Here is a 13,612-nt window from a genome sequence, read left to right as displayed (position 1 = left end):
GGACTGACTTAGCAAGGATTCCTTCTGTCCCATGGTGTGATCTGCATGCATAGAATCACACAGAATCACAGAATGGTTGAGGTTGGAAGGGACCTCTGGAGATCATCTAGTCCAACCTCCCGGCTCAAGCAGGGACCTCTAGAGCATATTGCCCAGGATCACATCCAGACGGGTTTTGAATATCTCCAGGGAAGGAGACTCCACTACCTCTCTGGGCAACCTGTTCCAATGTTCAGTCACCCTCACAGTCAAGAAGTTTTTCCTCACGTTCAGACGGAACTGCCTGTGTTTCAGTTTGCACCCGTTGCCTCTTGTGCTGTCACTGGGCACCACGGAGAAGAGTCTGGCCCCATCCTCTTGACACCCTCCCTTCACATACTTGTACACGTTGATGAAATCCCCCCTCAGTCTTCTCTTCTCCAGACTGAACAGGCCCAGCTCTCTCAGCCTTTCCTCATAGGAGAGATGCTTCAGGCGCCTAATCATCTTTGTTGCCCTCCACTGGACTCTCTCCCGGAGCGCCATGTCTCTCTTGTAGTGGGGAGCCGAGAACTGGACACCGCGCTCCAGATGTGGCCTCACCAGGGCTCAGGAGAGGGGGAGGATGCCCTCCCTCGACCTGCTGGCAACACTCTTCCTAACGCAGCCCAGGATCCCGTTGGCCTTCTTGGCCACAAGGGCTCATTGCTGCCTCATGCGTAACTTGTTGTCCACCAGGACTCCCAGGTCCTTCTCTGCAGAGCTACTTTCCAGCAGGTCAACCCCCAGCCTGTACTGGGGCATGGGCTTATTCCTCCCGAGGTGCAGGAGCCTGCACTTGCCTATGTTGAACTTCAGGAGGTACCTCTCCACCCATCTCTCCAGCCTGTCCAGGTCCCTCTGAATGGCAGCACAGTCTTCTGGTGGGTCAGCCACTCCCCCCAGTTTAGTATCATCAGCAAACTTGCTGAGGGTGCACCCTGTGCCTTCCTCCAGGTCATTGATGAATAAGTTGGTCAAGACTGGACCCAGGACTGACCCCTGGGGGACACCACTAGCTCCAGGCCTCCAGCTAGACTGTGCTGATTATCACAGCCCTCTGAGCTCTGCCATCTAGCCAGTTCTCAATCCACCTCACCGTCCACTCATCTAGCCCACGCTTCCTGAGCTTGCCTACGAGGATGTGATGGGAGACAGTGTCAAAAGCCTTGCTGAAGTCCAGGGAGACAACATCCACTGCTCTGCCCTCATCTACCCAGCCAGTCAGTCCATAATAGAAGGCTATCGGGTTGGCCAAGCATGATTTCCCCTTGGTGAATCCATGCTGACTACTCCTGATCACCTTCTTGTCCTCCACACGCTTAGTGATGACCTCCAGGAGGAGCTGTTCCATCACCTTTTCGGGGATGGAGGGGAGGCTGACAGGCCTGGAGTTTCCTGGCTCCTCCTTCTCACTCTTTTGGAAGACTGGGGTGACATTGGCTTTCTTCCAGTCCTCAGGCATCTCTCCTGATCTCCAGGACCTTTCCAAGAGGATGGAGAGTGGCCTAGCGATAACATCCGCCAGCTCCCTCAGCACTCGTGGATGCATCCCATCGGGGCCCATGGATTTATGGATGTCAAGTTTGGACAAACGATCTCTAACCTGATCCTCCTCAACCAAGGGAGAGTCTTCCTTTCTCCAGCCTTCCTCTCTTGTCCCCAGGGTCTGGAATTCCTCAGGACTGGCCTCAGCAGTAAAGACTGAAGCAAAGAAGGCATTCGGTATCTCTGCCTTCTCTATATCCTTCGTTACCAGGGCACCCACCCCATTCAGCAGCGGGCCGACGTTTTCCCTAGTCTTCCTTTTGCTATTGATGTAGTTGAAGAACCCCTTCTTGTTGTCCTTGACATCCCTTGCCAGATTTAATTCCAACTGGGCCTTAGCCTTCCTTGTTGCATCCCTGCACACTCTGACAACATCCCTGTATTCCTCCCAAGTGGCCTGTCCCCTTTTCCACATTCTGTAGACTTCCTTCTTCTGTTGGAGTTTTGTCAGGAGTTCCTTGCTCATCCAGGCAGGTCTCCTGCCTGCTTTGCTCGACTTCTTCCTCAGAGGGATGCACCCATCTTGAGCCTGGAGGAGGTGACGCTTGAATATGAACCAGCTTCCTTGGACCCCTCTTCCTTCTAGGGCCCTACCCCACGAGATTCCCCTAAGTAGGTCCCTCAAGAGGCCAAAGTTAGCGCTCCTGAAGTCCAGCGTTGCAATCCTACTCATTGCCCTGCTCCCTCCTTGCAGGATCCTGAACTCCACCATCTCACGGTCACTGCAGCCAAGGCTGCCCCCAACCTTCACCTCTCCAACTAGACCTTCTTTGTTTGTTAGGACAAGGTCCAGCAGCGCAACTCTCCTCGTTGGCGTCTCCACCACCCGAGTCAAGAAATTATCATCAATCCTCTGCAGGAACCTCTTTGCCTGTTTGTGCCTAGCTGTGCTGTCTTCCCAGCAGGTGTCAGGGTGGTTGAAGTCTCCCATGAGAACCAGGGCCTGTGATAGTGAGGCTACTTCCAGTTGCCTGTAGAAGGTCTCATCGACCACTTCCTCCTGATCAGGTGGCCTGTAGTAAACCCCCACAACAGTGTCACCCACGTTACCCTGCCCTTTAATCCTTACCCATAGGCTCTCAACTTGCTCTCCATCCACCCCGAGGCAGAGCTCCATACGTTCTAGGTGCTCCCTCACATAAAGAGCAACTCCACCACCTCGCCTTCCTGACCCGTCTTTCCTAAAAAGCACATAGCCATCCAGGACAGCATCCCAGTCATGTGAACTATCCCACCATGTCTCTGTAACTGCAATGAGATCATGGCCCTGCGACCGCACACAGATCTCTAACTCTTCCTGTTTATTCCCCATGCTGCGTGCATTGGTATACAGGCATTTCAGAGAGCCAGTCAAGCACGCAGGCTTCCCAAGAGAGGTGCAAGAGGATCCTCCATAGCCACGTTGCATGCTGTCTCCCCTGGTTGTATGCACCCGCTGGAGGCATCCTGACTCGAGCGGTGTTTTACTGACTCTCCTGCCACTATACCACTCCCCTTCCCCCATCTCGCCTAGTTTAAAGCCCTCCTTACCAGGCTGGCCAATCTGTTGGCAAAGATGCGCGTGCCCCGCTTGGTAAGGTGGATCCCATCGCTTCCCATCAGCTGTTGATTTTCAAACAGGGTCCCATGGTCATAGAAACCAAAGCCCTGCTGCCAACACCAGCAGTGCAGCCAGTTGTTAACTTGGAAAACTCGTCTACTCCTCCTCCCGTCCTTTTCCCCTCACAGGCAAGATTGAGGAGAAAACGACCTGGGCTCCCAGCCCCTTGACCACCATTCCCAGAGCTCTGAAGTCCTGTTTGATGGTTTCCAGTTTGCCTTTTGTGTCATTAGTGCCCACATGGAAAAGCAGCAGAGGGTAGTAGTCCAACGCGTGGACAAGCCTTGGCAGTCTTTCCATGACATCTCTTATTCGAGCCCCTGGCAGGCGGCAAACCTCTCTGGACAAGAGGTCAGGTCGGCAGATAGGTGCCTCTGTCCCCTGCAGCAGGGAGTCACCCACAGCAATCACTTGCCACTTCTTCCGGATGCTCGTGCACGGCACAGGGTCTGCCAGGCCAGTTGCCTCCCTTGGAGCCATGCCCAGCTCCTCCTCAGCTTGGAGGGCGCTAAACTTGTTCTTCAAAGGCAAATCTTGAGGAGGAGCAAGAGCCTTTCTCCTTCTACGAGAGAGGTCACCAGCTTCCAGCCTTCTTCAACAGCGTTATGATGTACCATTACACACGGTACAGAGCCCTCTGGCAACTCCGCTGCAGTGGGGGCTGGGGACTCCTGGAGCTGCACAGTCTCTGAGAATACCCTGTCAATCTCCTGCTCATCTTCTCAGATGCTACGCTGCCTACTGACTTCCTCCCGTAACTCCTTTATCTGGCGATACAACTGGTCAACCACAGCACACCTCACACAGAACTGACGACTGTCAGCCCAGGCCTCACAGAGAAGTCCTAGGCACTCCCTGCAGCCTGATGCCTGTAGAGCTGCATCTGCTGTCTGAGGGTCTGTCTGGGTTGAAGCCTCAGACACAGCTGATGCAGCACCTTGAACAGCCACTGGGGAACGTGCTCTGCGGCATGTCATGACCATGCCTGGGGAAGGACACACCAACCAAGGAAAATGAAGGTGCCTTCTTTGCCTTCTGGCACCCTTCTGCACAAACTGCTGTGTCTGTTCACTGCCTCTGTTGGCTGCACTCTAGGAGCTGCGCTCTAGGCCTGGCTCTTATATAGGCCTCTGCCTAGCAGTGACTCACAAGGGTGCTTGACCCACCCAATCAGGAGCCACCTGAATCAAAAGCCCCAACTCCCTCTGACTAGGGCAACCCAGACAGCTCCTTAGCAGCAGCCCCACCTAGCTAGAACTTTCCAGGAGAAGCTAAGTCAAGGCCCCCTGCAGGAGTCCTTGCCTCGCTCTCCCTTCCTGCTAGCAGCAAGCACCGTCTAGTTCCTCGGGGGTCCCCAGAAAGCCTCCACAACTTCCAACAAGGCCCACAAAAGGCCCAAGCAGAGCCCAGACACTGCTGCGCAAACTGCTGCGTCTGTTCGCTGCCTCTGTTGGCTGCGCATCTGGAACTTTACTGTTAGTTCTCTTTTTGTTTAGCTTCCACGGCTGAATACATGCAAATATATTTTGCTGTGCAACAGCAGGGCATTAACATGAACCCCAAATGGGAACCATTCCCATGTTGTGTTTCAGCTTTATCGTCCTGACTATTAAGGGGTTAAATGACAGTGCCCATCTTAAAAAGTTGGAAAAAAGCATGTAAGGAAGCAGCAGGTGGTCCCTTTGTGGAAGGACCATGTTCTGCTCAGCTGTCTGCCTGGAGTAATCAGGGGCAGATCCTTTTCAGTGGTAGGAGTGTCCTCCCTCTGCCAGTGCCCCCTCATGTTCCCCTACCTGTAAGCACAGTGGTGAAGAGTCATGTTAGCTGTAAATGTCCAGGAAATATCAGATGCCCTTTCCACTGTATAAATTGACTGTGATTAAAGCCTTTCCTGGCAGCATCCAGTGCAATGTGCCATGAGTAAATTCTTGGGCTAAGCTACTGAATTGGTACTGCATTGAACAGTTTTTTTGCTTGCTGTGAGGCCAAGTGCAGCTCGTACCTTCAGCTAGTTTCGTTCTTTGGGAGATTTCTCTGCAAGGTCTGATCACTAGGACTGTTGGCTAAGTGACCGCGATTATACCTTTTAAACCAAAAGGGTTCTGTGTGAATTCACTGAGAAACCTCCCTCATTACCAGAGGATTTGCCTCAGACAAACACTCGTGGAAGGGCTTCAGAGGGATCAGCTGATCTGTTCATACTGACATTGATTTAGTCATTGATTGACTCTACCAGTTAATCACCAAACTGACGTAGAGTGTTTCAGAACGCTGGCTGGATGAGACCCTGAGATCTGCTGGATGTGCAGTGGAGAACAGATGATAATTTCCTGTGATGCCCCAGCTCTGCCAGAGCGTTTCTGCCTGTGGGCGGTATTGCTACCTGGTGCTGGAGAACTGGTTCCACAGCCTCTTAAAATGGTTCCTTCCATCTTCCTGGGGCTGAGCTCTGCCCTTAACGGTTCTGGTTCCCTGATTTAAACAAACTACTTGTGTGGGTGATGTTAGGATCCCTGTGGCTTTAGTGGGGGATGGAGAAATGACATAAGTGAATTGCTTTGTTTGAGAAAAGGGTGGGGTTCATATTCATCAGAAGTGAGGTTTTCTGAGCGCTTCCTGGGGTTATCGCAGTAGTTTCTTTTGCAAGCAAATCCTTTTTGCTATATGCTCAGGTTTGAAACTAGCTAGTTTTGATTTGCATTTTGATGTTCACCCACAAAACAACTGCAGCAGAAACGACAACAGAAAACCACAGCAACCATCCAGTACTAGAACTGCCTGGGTTCTCTGAAGGTTTTCAGATTCTGGAAAGTGACTAACACATCCACAAATGATGAGGACATCACGACAGGTGTCAGTAGTAGGATGCCCTGGAGGAGTGGCCCCTTACTGCAGAATGCTGAGCTAGGAAGTGAGATAGGAGCTGGTTGGTGAGCAGGGCACAGACTGAAGCAGGAAATGAGCAGTCCCTGAGAGCGGATTGCAGGTTCTGATGCAGCTCTTAGCCATTCTCCTTAAGCAAATGCAGAACTGTGTCCAGGAGCAGCACTCAAAGAATTACATCAACACGGTGAGGGACTGCATGTAAAAAATTTAGTGATTTCACCTTACTGGCACGAAGGTGAAGAGGAGGCTGTAGCAGCCACAGCTGTTTTCTGTGAGGAGCACAAAGAAATAAGTAGTGTTATGGGGAGAGGAAGTCAAACCTGTTTCGGAGAGGATGAGGTGTGTTTTATCTCCAGCCACCTTTATGAGCTGACAGGAGTGTCATCTTCCAGGCAACAGAATTGTTATTCCCCTTTTCTGTCTCCTTGCTTCCTCCTCCCAACTTCTAGACTGATTCTCTCTCTGTTCTCCCTCTCTTCCATAGCTTTTTTTTACCACAGTAAATAAACAAGCGCCTCACTTCAGAAGCATGCTGAGCCATACTTGGAGGCTCAAGGTCCATCCACATCCCTGTTAGGCATTCAGGTGCTTCTGGAGGTCTAACACCAACAGACTGAAAATGCTAGGCACGGGAAAATTTGTTAAGCCCTGTAGCAATGGCCCTGAATCGCTTTGAAGTACTGGAGCCCTTTTCACATGGCCTGGATGCTGTTCACTTTGCTCTGTCAGATGCTCAGCTTATAATTAAATTCTCTGCATCCAGTGGTTACAGGATGAGAAATAACCAGCTTCATTTGCAGCAGAAAATTTAGGTGATATATTCTGGGCTAGAGGAGCTTTCATTCCTTCCATCCCTCTACTTCTATTATGCTCCCTATCTTAGGCTATCTTCCCCACAGGAGAAGTAAGTAGGAAGTTGAAGGCCCCTTCATGTTTGGACATTGTCAGTGTTCAACATGCTGGCAGGGAAACAGCGCTCAACTGACTGAGGAGCAAGAAATCTTTGTGGTGAGATCAGGCACAAGAATGCAAAGACTCTGATCAACAGGTAATGACAATTTGTGGGGTTTTTTCCTCATTTTTCAGGAGCTGTATGTTATATTAAGCTCAGGTTATCCTTTATTTCCAGTAATGTTTAGTTAACTGCTAGATTTTCTAGAAATTATATCCGTCTCCTTTGTCTTCTGACTGCAAAGAAAGATTTTCAACAAAAATGTTACTGATTCCTTGCTCCCCTGGCTCAACAGAAAATTCTTAGGGTTACTTGCAGGCATGAGAAATAAGTGAAACCAAAAGAGTCACGGATAGTGAAAGTTTAAGAAGACGAATTTCAAGGAAAGGTAATATTCGCTGTCGGTATACTATTTTGGGATGTAGTAATATGGGAGATGCATAAAAGATACAAGAAGTAATTGTTCTTCACTTGACCCTGTTCAGTCTCGATTGGTGTTGTGTGCCCTTGTTGCAGGTGGAGAATAATGAGAAAGTTGTAGACAGTTGGGGAGATACTGAGAAGAGTGAACAGCATGGCCAAAGAAATAAGGACGACCTGGAACCATTATGTAGGAGGGAAATATCTGGATGGGGAGGAGTAAGACAATATTTTACAAAAAGAAAGTGACACAGACAATGGCGAGTTGTTCTCCACATCCACTGGTGACAGGACAGGAAGTTTGAAGTGAAGTTTTGAAGTGCAGACAGCTTAGTTTATAGTGAAGGAGAAATAAGCTGATGAATCACAGAATCACAGAATCACAGAATGGTTGAGGTTGGAAGGGCCCTCTGGAGATCATCTAGTCCAACCTCCCGGCTCAAGCAGGGACCTCTAGAGCATATTGCCCAGGATCACATCCAGACGGGTTTTGAATATCTCCAGGGAAGGAGACTCCACTACCTCTCTGGGCAACCTGTTCCAATGCTCGGTCACCCTCACAGTGAAGAAGTTTTTCCTCAGGTTTAGGTGGAACTTCCTGTGGTTAAGTTTCTGCCCGTTGCCTCTTGTCCTGTCGCTGGGCACCACGGAGAAGAGGCTGGCCCCATCCTCTTGACACTCCCCGTTCAGATAGAAAAATCTTGGTCTAGGCACACTTGTTTGTGAGCTAGATGATTATTCATTCCTACCCTCCTGTTATATTCCTTGTCCAAGCCATTTCCAGGAAAAGTTCCACCTTCCTAAGGGCTTACTTGGTCAGTGTCATTAAGAGTTGCAGTTTCTCATGGACAACTTTGACTAATTCTGTCTCGGAACTTTTGAAATGCAAGTGCCCAAAAAGATAATTAAGAATGGACCCTTAAATAAGTGTTGTGAAATTCAGTGAAGCTCCCGCTATTTGCTTTACCTGAGCTGGCTTAAGATGCTGGCTCAAGATGTTTTCCAAAAAGTCACGTGTGTAGACTTTCCTAGTATTTGCGGTTTACTGCATCTCACAAGTTTGGGCTATATTTAATCTAGTCTCTGAGACAAGCCTTAGGAAATCATGATGTCTGCATCTTTATGACAATTTGTCTTCCTTTCTCTCAGTAACTGTAGAACTTGCTATCTAGTTCCAACCAGAGTTGCTGAAACACCAGTGCTTACAAATGTCACATAAATAGGCCTCACAGAGGACAGGGATGTTGTTAACATCACTGAAGGAAGCATTGCATCTGAGTGCTTACTAAACAGAATCTTCCTTTGGGTGGATTACAATTTGTGATCATCTTACCCTCGGTTTTACCATTGCTGCCACTGCTATAAAAGAAATGAAAGGTGTAATGTCTTGGGATTTCTTTAAGTGACTTTACAAGGTATGAATGAAATGTAATGGGAATTGCTCTTTCTGGTTGTTGGTCACAGTTTTAGCAAGAACAAAGAAGAGATTGGCCTTGAAATCCCGCAGACACTTGAGTGAGGCTCTGCAGATTTGGTCTGTAAAGTTAACAATGAGTTATATATATAATGGTTTTGAATCTTGGTGCAGGATTTCAAGGAAGTCAGTCACTTGGTGTAATGAAAGAGCAGTCACTTACTGATCGCCTTCTCATAAAACTTTTCACATTGTTTTCCTGTCCCATTCAAAGAATTGCCTGTAGGATTGAAATGAGTTGACACCTATCTATTGTTTGTAGTTCAGAATTACTCCCTTTTATTCACTGGTGAATTAATTCATAGAGTGACATTAGAAATTGTCATAAATAGATGAACAAAAGTAGAAGTCTGTTATGCAGTGAGACTTCTTAACATTTGTTATGCTGAATCAGGCTAAAATGAAAAAGATCAAAGGAGAGCATCAGACATGAGAGATAAGACAGGACTTTCCAAAAGCAAGGTTCAGAAAATAAGTCTGAACTGCCAAAAATAAAGTTGATATCCTTGATAGCCTTGCATTAGAAAAAAAGATAGTTTCATATTAGTGATGCAGTAATAATACCTATTCTGAAACAGTGTTGTTCTTGAGCTTGTTCGTGCAGTAATACTTGTCAGCTGATTCCCCAAGAACTTCTTTGAAATTTAGTTTCTGGAAATTAGGTTAATTAAGCAAGCTTTCTTCCTTGTTACTGATTTCTAAAACATAATTAGTCATCTTTCAAATAGCGAATATTTATTTCTGGTCACACTCCTAGCAGTAGATTGTCGTATCTGAATTCATTACGTCTCATCAGGGTTGCTTCAACTTCTCTTTGTTTTATGTGTCTTTATTTTTTAAGTAAAGTTCTTTTAATCTACTCCTGGCTTCTCTCAGATGAGTTCTTTGAACTCCTTGCAGCTCATGACAATGAACACGCACAAATTGTCTCACAGTGACAAAATACAGCAAAGAAAGACTAATGAAGAGCTAAGTCCATTCAAATCATGAGCAATTAAGCCCAGAGAGAGGAGAGAAGGGTCCAAATAGAAATGATTAATTTTGAAGTGAGATTGTAGTATCTCATGAGTATGGTAGTGAACACTTCATGTGTTTTGTGGGTATAGGAAGCTGAAGAGATAATGTAAGTAGCCCTTATTCAGAAGTTACAGGGAAGTGCTCTGAGTTCAACTTTGGTATGACTGGGTCCACACATTTAATGCCTTTAAACATAAATTTAAGATTTTAGTGTGAGATGTACATTTTGTTTCAAAATCTTGCCCCGAGTGTTTTAGAAAAGTAAGGAGAAACTCAGGGCTTTCTTGCCTACCTAGAGCCAGTGGTAAGGAGAATTTGTTTTGAAACTATATGGTGATTTTCAGCTTATGGGGTTTGTTTTGTCTTGGGTTTAATGTTTGTTTTTGAGGCAAAGAAAATCTTAGCACATACTTGTAAGTAAGAAAAAAGTCTCCCCAGAGGTCACTGCAGCAACACATTTAATCTCTAAGATTGCGTCACATAGTTCATTGTTGTAGTACATTGAGGCTGACAAATTATCTTGTTTGAGCCTTCATCCCACAAAGACTTGTAAAGACTTTGGTGAAGGGAAAGAGTCAGCCAGTTGGACATTTCAATACTTCCTTTTTCACAATGAATCCTGCCTTTATACTGTTCCTATCAAACTTCCTCTTAAATCTCTGCATGATAGTACAGAGATACTTCAGCAAGCAGCACGAGGGAACCATGAATGTACAAGGAAAAATAAATGCACCTTACAAAACCATGGCAACAGGCAAAAATTCAAGAGTTGACTCCCTCTCCTCAATCCCATACATTCCCAGTAAGAATTGTAAATTATGAAATAGGTGAAGTACAGTAATTACAGCTAGAAAAGGTAGACAGAAAAGAAAATGAAAGAAAAAAAAGTATTTTTCTAAGAAAGACAGCACTAACTGAGAAAACAAGATTTTGTGCATACCTGGGGTTAACATAGTGCAGATCAGCAAAAATAAGTACTGTAGCAGTCTCAGAAAAAAATACTCTTCACACAAACAGGAAACAAAGCACCAAACATGCTGTTTGTCATTGATTGAATGTGTGAAGCTTTGCTCAGATTATGCAAGAGAAGATAGGGAACTTGTGGTGAAGCAAAGCCAAATTTAAACTAGACAATGGCCTGGCTATCGCTTTTCCAGGGAAAGGCAAACTACGCTACCAGGTAAAAGTTAAAAGCTAAAATATCAGGAAATATAGAGACTACTGAAAATATATTTTGATTGAGGTTGTATTTATTGACAATTAAATGAGGGACGAATAGAAACTTACTAAACCCATGACAAATGATGCACTCAGCAGATCTACAAACAAAAGAAGTGCTAGCGGAAGAGCAAGCATAGGATTTTGGCTTTCCTGTAGCAAAGATGCAAAAAAATGTAATGACGATTTTTCAAAAATGGTGACACCTTCTGGTTAGGTTACCCCAAAGAGTAGACTATATTTCATTCACTCCAGCAAAGGTTTGTGGAGTACTTACTGAAGGACAAAATATATTTGTTAAAGGGGGGGAGATTAAGCAGATAGATAGAATCTTTATCCTAAAGTACCTAAATCCAGGTAATCAGTTCTCATGGCTCTAGAAAAGCCACCCAAGATACATGTTTGCCTAAGCCCAAACAATTTAAACAGAACTCCCTAAGGAGCTGTCTATCAGATGCATGCAACTGAAGAAGTATGATTTGACTGGGGAAGAGCCACTAGGCTTACAATCTTGTGCCAAAAATTTGTATGAGCAATTGGGACAGAGTGCTCCCTTCCAATGTTAAGAGCACTAGGAACCAGAGAGAAGGGTTGAGAATGCCTCTAGGGACCTAATTTAGGGAACATGTGAACCTTGACAGCATTTGTTAGTGATTATTTTAATGGTGGATGACATTCTAATGCACAACTGTAGGGACAACAAGTTGGTACATCTTGTATCTCCTAGAAGGAGCTAACAAAGCAAATCTAAAATGTTCTGGAAATGAGCTGAAAGGAGGATTAATGCAGCATCATACAAGGGAGACCTGCTCATCTCCAGGGTCTGACACAAGCCTGGAAAAGTGACCACAAAAAGCCTACCTGTAGCTCTTATCATATGGTAATCTCACAAAATTATTTCCAACTTCTGAGATATGGATGAATTCAGGAATTGACTTTGCAGAGATGCCATCTGTGAGCTCTCTGGCACAGACCAAAAGTTCATCCAGCCTGATAACCTGTCTCCAGCAGTGGCTGCAAGCAAACAGACAGGGAAGAGTAATACATCTGCTAGCTGGGAGTACTGAGAGCTACTAGCGCCTACAAGCATTTCTTGCTGGCCCTTAGTTCCTGTTCTGGAAGGAAAGATGAACAGTTGATTCTTGTCTACCCTCTCTGTGACATTCATCATTTTGTATACCTCTCTCATATCCCTCCTAAATTGTCTGCCTTCCAGGCTGGATGACCCCAGCCTACTCTGTTGTTTATTAGACAGAAACCACTCCACACAGCGGTCATCCCCGCTGCCTGTCTCTGAATCTTTCCTAGTTCTGCTGCATCCTTTTCAGAGCTGTGGGCCAGGTCTGCATGCAGGAGTCCAAGTGCTGGTCTAATGATGTTCTCTGTTTCAGTGTCTCTTCTTTTCCTAGTAATTTCTAACATCTGATTTTTTTTTTGGGGGGGGGGAGGGGGGATTTGGCTCCTCAGAGTTCCCTTCCATGGAACTATCTCTTCTAACCCCAAGGTCTCAATCCCATGTGGCAAAGGCCAGCTCAGGGCTCATCATTTTGTATGTGAGACAAGGATTGTTCTTCTCCATGTGTGTCACTACACTTCCATCTGTGTTGAATTCTATCCATTATTCATTGCTCAGTCACTTGGTGTCAGGGCCCTGAGGGCAAAAATAGGCCTCAGTTGCCCTCACCAACCTCACCTGGGCCCTCCACTCACCCTCTTCCTGTTGGTCGAGGAGCTCTGCATAAGCTCAGGTCTGGGCCCTCAGTCCTGGTCTGAGCCGCATCATAGGTGTGCCTGTCCCTGGCCCTGTCTCCTGGATGGACCTTGAACCTATGTTGTAGTCCAGTCTCTGGTCCTGTCTCCTGCTGCTCCTGACTGGACCTGCATGGACTCTGGACCTGATTCATCATCTTACCATGGTTGGGATTTTCAACAGGATGGTTCCCCATGTTATCAGCCCCCTGCTCTGCCCACCCTACTCAGATACTGTGGGACTGTGCCTAGGTTGGTGAGGGCACTGCCCCTGCCTGTGCTGGGGTCACTCTTAAGTACCAGGTCATTCTCTACTGCAAAGCAGCCCTACTCTTGCTGCTCCCTGGCACTCAGTCTTGTACATGCTCAGTTCATTCTCTTCAATTCTTTACAGTTGTCCCTTAACTTTATATTATCAGTAAATTTCTTCACTGCATTGCTCACCACTTACAAATGACACAGCTTTTAGTATACAGCTGAAGATTAGCAACTGCTAACAGAAGAAAGGAATGTCTTGTAGCAGTGTTCCCAGATGATTTGGGACCACTGTGCCCTAGGGGAGGAAGCTATTTGAGTAGAAAGTAATCATATGCCCTTGAAGACCTCTTTAAAGAAAGCTGCTACTGGGAATTCCTAAAAGCCTTTAAATGCACTGCACTACAAATGCAATGCCACCTCTTAGATGCATCCCTCCATAAAACCAGCAAGATGAATAACTAGCTTCCTGCCC

This window comes from Struthio camelus, chromosome 1 (genome assembly GCF_040807025.1).
Source record: "Struthio camelus isolate bStrCam1 chromosome 1, bStrCam1.hap1, whole genome shotgun sequence".
Classification (NCBI taxonomy): Eukaryota; Metazoa; Chordata; class Aves; order Struthioniformes; family Struthionidae; genus Struthio; species Struthio camelus.
This window is presented reverse-complemented; position numbering follows the sequence as displayed.